This window comes from Talpa occidentalis, unplaced genomic scaffold (assembly GCF_014898055.3).
Source record: "Talpa occidentalis isolate TD23 unplaced genomic scaffold, MPIMG_talOcc4v2.1 talOcc4.8, whole genome shotgun sequence".
NCBI classification, from domain to species: domain Eukaryota; kingdom Metazoa; phylum Chordata; class Mammalia; order Eulipotyphla; family Talpidae; genus Talpa; species Talpa occidentalis.
Genome location: NW_023605194.1, coordinates 89848655 through 89855235, shown reverse-complemented (window position 1 = coordinate 89855235; position 6581 = coordinate 89848655).

Below are 6581 nucleotides of genomic sequence, written 5' to 3'. Positions count from 1 at the left end.
TCTTGAACATTTACAGTGCACCAAGGCAGTGCTTCTTGTGCCCTTTCCTTGCTTAACTCTTAGAGACTTTTTATTACACAATCCTGCCCAGCTCAGACACAGAAACTGAGCCTTAGAAAAAATGTGGTAAGTTGCCTATATGAACTAGAAGTGTTTCTTGTTTAGCTCTTAGAGACTTTTTATTACACAGTTCTGCCCAGCTCACAGACACAGAAACTGAGCCTTAGAAAAAATGTGATAACTTGCCTACATGAACTAGAAGGTGGTGGACTCAAAGCTAGGTCCTTGTTCTTCAATGCTTTGCTATTTTGCTTATTTTTTAATGTGTAATGGTTTGTTGCCATATGATTTTTAATCATATCTCTAACAAAAAGCAGTTCTTTAAACACTGCCAAAGCACTTAATCATCTGCTTCACAGTTAAGACTACATTTGGTTGCAAGCAGCATTAAATAAACTTCAATTTTTAAACAGATTGGCAGGGGCATTTTCTAATATAATGTGAAATTGGGGGTAACTGGCTGCTGAAGTGGGCTCAGTAACTTGTCATTGTCATCAAGGACCCAGTCTCTTTCTGTCCATTCACTAGTCAAGCTCGGGGGAGTGTCATATTAGAAGCACAATAGCCCTAGAGGTCCAAGCTGCAGGTTCATGTTCAAGTTAGGGAGGAGATGACAGGCTGGAGCTATCAACATCTCTCTTTTAGTAGAAAATCAAAAGCTTTCTCAGAAACCCAGCAGACTCCTCTTATATTCTGCTGCCCAGATCTGTATCACATGATTATACTATCACATGACTACTGTGGAAGAGAGACTGCAAAGACAGTCTAGTTGATGGCAATCATAATATGAATATTGAATTATAAAGGGATTTATATTTTAATAGGCAACTAATGATAAAGTTATTTGACTGTAAAGTGAAGCAATCATAAAGAGGGGTCTACAGCATATCTTTGTTATCTGGTAATAGAGTTCATATAAAGTATATATTTTAAAAGAGTCTTGTGGGAAGCAAAGAAATAGTCTTCATTTTGGAAACAGTCCTAAGAAATATCTATGCAGGCTCATATCTGGGACCTATAGAGTTAAGTATATGTTGACTCCACTTAGGTCTCTTGACAAGTATGGAGAGTGGATGGTGAAGTGATTCAGATTAATATACCCATGCCTCCAAGGTACTATAGGATACATGCTAGGACAGAGCAGCAAGCAAAATTCGGACTTCAAAGGAAGGAGAAATTATTTTTCATTGGGAAAAAAAGTTAGCCACAGTAACATGCTACTTTCCTAATTTTCTACAAAGAGAAAGAGAATCCACAAATACATGACCCTCTCCTGGTAAAATCTAAACACTATGGCAACTATGCAAGAGATATAAATACCCTGTATTGTAAAAACTGAAAAACTACTGGATGCATAGGAATCTCCCTGGCAGTGTCTAATCAGTGCAACATTGTCAGCATGTGTGTTGGTGCATTGAAATTCCCATGTGTCAACATGGATGTCAGCATTCTTGTTAGCCTCTTCTGTTTAGATTTTAGCATTGGTCACCTCTGAGATTTTCCTTTTCCTCAATCATTCATTGGTTTGAGATTCTACCAAGTGCTTGGGGACTGAGAAATGCTTGGTGTATTCAAGAAACACATAACATTTTAATTGTCCTCAGAGATGGAAAGATTGAATGAGGGAGGCTAATTAAGAAACATAAATAAACTAGGAGTTCTGCTTTGCCTCACATCATATCATTATAGTACAGAATGAACTGCTGAGCTTCACTCGGAGTCAAAGAAACAGTCAGAGTCCATAACTAGAACAAGACTACACGTATCATATAAAGTGAAGAATTGGGGCAGCAAATATTATTATCGTTGTCATTTTTTACTTTAATTTTCTTTGGCGATCACCAAACACACACACACAGACATTTAAGGACTACATTTCAGGTGCTCTGACCATTATCCAGGAATATAATATAACATTTATTTTTTATGTAACCCTGATACTAGCTATATGAAGTGAATACTTTCATTGCCCCCATTTCGTAAATGGAGAAAGTAATGTTCAGAGAGCTCAAGTGACACATCGGCTCGTGAATTCCTCTCTGGCTCTTGGCACATACCGACACTTACCATGTGGCAAACCTTGCTTTGATTCCTGACTTGCTGATCCTCTCAAGTCATGTTGTTAGCCACCAAGTGAACTGATACTTCTAGAACCCCCCAAAAAGACCAAAGAACTCTGAATCTGAGGAAATTCTGATAGATTCTAAGTCAAGAGAGAATTGTTTTGAAAATAAGCAATTAAATGTAAACATGCTAAATACAGGATATTCAAATTCATAGTGAGCTTGTTCAGTGAACAAATGCATTTATTGATATAACTAACAATATGATAATGAATTCTTGTTTTCCAAACAGTAGGACTAAATATCCATCTATCTGCATGGGTGGAAAGCTTTCCCTGTAAAAGCAAAACTAATTTCAGCTTTGTCCACTACTTTCAGTCTCTGTCACCATTATTCAACTCTGCACTGTAGTCCAAAATCAGCCATAGGCAATATAGAAATGGATGAGGGTGGCTGTTTCCAGTAGAAGTTTATTAATAAAAACAGACGGCAGTAGACATGGCCCATGGGCCATAGTTTGCCAACCTCTGTATTAGAAGGCTAAAATAATTTTGTTTGAGAAGACTCCAGAACAGAGTTATAATTCTCAAGAAAAAATATTAGATTATTTGGACTTAAAGCAATACTGGAATTTCATGTTTGTAGAAGGGGGTCAATATGGTTTCATTTTCACTTTGGGTTGTATTACATGGAAACTAAAAGGAAATTGATTGATATTAACTGATAAAAGAAATCAGTGATTCATAAAAAGGAATGACTTAGCTGTCGGATTAACCAAACATAGGAAGGGACTTCTGAGGCAATGGTAGCACAAAATAATAATGTTTAGAACAACCAGAAACCAGAGTAAAGCTTAGTATCGGTCAGTCAATCTATACACATGTAATGATCATCCAGTATTTATGTGTATATGTTCTGTCGTAGAAATACAAAGATTTTAAAAAAGTGAAACAAATATTAGCTAAATTTATTTAGTTTATGAAAAATGATTAAGTAATTATCAAAATTATTTATTTGGTGGTATGGAAAATACTTCCATAATGAAAAGTGCCTAAGTTACTTCAATAATTAAAAGGCTATATGGTAGCCATCTCCAGAGATAACAAGGAAGAAAACATCATCTGAAATCACAATTTGGATTCATGTAACTTCTTAAAATTAGTTGTAGCTCTATTAGCTTTATTACTCCATAATTTTATGAAACATGTGCCAAATGACCATAGAACAGATCTAAATATACATATATAGAGTGTGCATATAAAACGTGTATTCACCCCTGATTATTCTCTATTCTCCCTATTACATTGTGTATATATTGTTTATGTGTATATGGTACATATATATATATATATATTCAGTACATACACATGCATATTGTCTATATAGTGTACATAGCATATATATAGTCCATATTGTGTATAATGTATGCACATATATTATATAGAGAATAAGAAATAGTACTGTACTGAGTACCCAAAAAAGGCAATGTAACTTGAACAAAGAGGCCTCCCTGGTGGTGCAGGGGGTTGGGACACAGCCTATGGAGCTGTTCGCAGCCACTGCAGCACGAGTTCTATTTCTGCCCAAGGAGCTACCCACATAGCTCAGCAGACCTCTCCTGACTCCCCCGCTGCTTCCCTCAGCAGTGTGTTTCAGTCAATCCGCCTGTTCTTTTCACCAATCTGTCTTTTTCACCAATCTGTTCTTTTCAACAATCTGTCTCTGGTCAATCTATCCTCCCATGCCTCTGGCCTGTACCCCAGTTCTTGTGTGCATAAATAAATAAATCTTTTAAAAAAATGAATAGATTTTTAAGGAGAGAGCAATTCAACCAGCACATGTCTGAAGCTGAATGGTTTGAAGCTTTCAATCTTTCCCAACAGATGGCACAGAAGTAAAAAAGTAAGACTCTCATCATGTTGTGCTCTGAATCATTTATCTTCTGTAAAATGTGGCAAGGCCATTAAACTGGTAAACAAGACTTTTGTAAGCATGCATAAAACATATTCAATATTTGGTGGCAAGGGATTTCCATTAAGCTTTCATGGGAGTTCATAAATCAGCAGAAACCACTTACCGAAACATTTTCATGGGTCCTGTGGAATTCTAAGCAAATATCAAGTTTAAGAATGAAAAGTCACTTATATTTTCAACGTAATCTAACATTCAAAGAAGTGTAAAAGATGCTTAAGTGTTAATATTTTATGTTTCCCTGCTCTCAGCAGTAATTGCAGCCCATTAAAAAGAATGCTAAGCCATAGCTGTTAGCACTGGCACAGGCCCAAGGAAACACTGAACCTTCACAGAAGGGGGTTAATTGCTACACGAAGAGGTAATTTATTAAGAACACTGAAGCCCTGTATACTCTCCTACGTGAGACTGAACGGCACAATCTTATGTGAATATTACATTTGATAATCAAGGCCTTTTCTATGGTAGACTTCAGAATTAGCTAAGCTAAACAAAAAGGGAGGTGGAGGGGGTGAGAGGGAGAAAGAAAAACTCCAACACCATTTTTCTCTATTCGGATCCCATAAAGTTTTACTTGGTGCCCTCCAGTCTGTCACCCCCACCACCGGGAACGTTGGCTGCTCCATAAAAGTCCTGGTGGCTGATGAGAAAAGCTTATATAACTCTCAGGTGGAGGGGTTGCTTCTACCTTGCTTTATTTGTCCAGATCTTGGTGTATCTGGACTCTTCTGAGCGTAAAACTCCATTTTTACTGTTTGTCAGAAGTGATGCTTTCAGAAACTTACCCAGCGAGCTAGGCATTCTTTTCATCCAGCTTGAACCCAGTGCCCTGTGACTTACTAAATATCGCTATCAGAGAAAAGAGTGCCCACAGGCCACACCTGTCTGACTCCTGCCTATGGGTAGGGTCTTCCTCTTGGGTCTGTGCATGCTCTGTGTCTTGAGCTGATCATGTCTGTCAATGGCAAGAATGCATGAAGCAAGCAGAGTCCAAGATCAGGGGAGTACATTGGTCTGAGAATCATTTCACCTAAGGAACTGGTGATTCTCTTGGCTGTGCTGACACATTCTGGAGTCGCAGAGAATTGGGGAAGAACAAATTTTACCTCTGTCTCTCTTTTTAATTTCTCTAATTGAAAACTGACATGAGGGAAAATTCCCTTACAAAATATAAAACAATAACAGTAATAAAAAAATTTTAAAACTTAAAAATAAGGTAAAGGGGAAACAGTGGCTCATCTTAAATGTATCATTAATGCCTTCCAGCATTTTCCATTTTGTAAGTTGGTTCTTTAACCATCTCTGGTTGAACCTCCAATAAAAAAAGTATTTATAGATTGTTCATTTTGCTACTGGCACTGGGTTAAGAGAGATGAGGGCAAAATAGAAAAGACATAGGGACCTTGGCACTGCCAAACCCTTATGGAGTTTTCAATATCACAGGAAAGATGAAAAAGCAAAGCAAGTGGAACAAAGAGAAGGTTTCAGTGCCTACAGTAGAAATGGTGGCAGAAAGAGAACAAGGATACAGATGTGGATGGGTCCTTGGCCATCTCCCTGGTTGAACTGCTCTCCTTCACTTTTTGTTTTCTCCTCCTGCACTACTTTTTCTAACTCCATGGTCTCTTCTTTTCCAAGATCTACAAATCACCAAAGCCATTATTTGGAGTTTTCACCACCCACTTAGCACCATCCAACCTTGAAGAAACTCATGATCAAATTATTAGGTGATCAAGTATATTTTCCCCTCTCTCTCCCCTTTCACCTTCCCATTTTGCACTGATGGTCCAAATTATAAATACTCTATCTTACCCTAAGACTGTACCCTCAACATGCAAACATCAGAGCCTGGGCTTCTGTGTCTAAACTGGGGGAGAAGACCGAAGATGTCTCTTTCTCAGTTTCAGAGAACTGTTCATCCCACCATCTCCTTTTGATATACCACTAAGTGCCCTGCTGTTACTATTCTATTTAGAGTTTGAGATGCAAGTTTTTACTTTGTGTGTGATCTTGTGGGATCAGGGAGAGAGAGCCACTTTTTCTGTAGAGCAAAGGGAGCAACATGACCGTAGTCAATTGGATGTGATGCATTTTCAGCTCTCCAACTTTCCAGCCCCCAGGAAAGCAAGCTCCTGTCCACTGGAGACCTCTGGAAGACCAGTGGTAACCATGGATCAATGGATCCTGTTGCGAGGACGGAAGAAGTACGGATCCCCTGGACACACATCCCTGTCACTTGATAGGCTCTTCAATGGACTTTTGGCTATACCTGCTTCTCACTGTCTGTTTGCAACTGCAAATTCTCATCTTGGCTACATGTCATTAATACTAAGCATGATAATTCATATCTATATATTTAAAGATTTTTTTAAAAAAGAAAGTCATTTTTAAATTTTTCACTTAGTTTTTGTTTTCATCCTTTTTACCTCTTGGGTGCTTCCTAAATGGAGTCAGTATGTCACCCAGAGCAGCTTCTATTTTGGATCA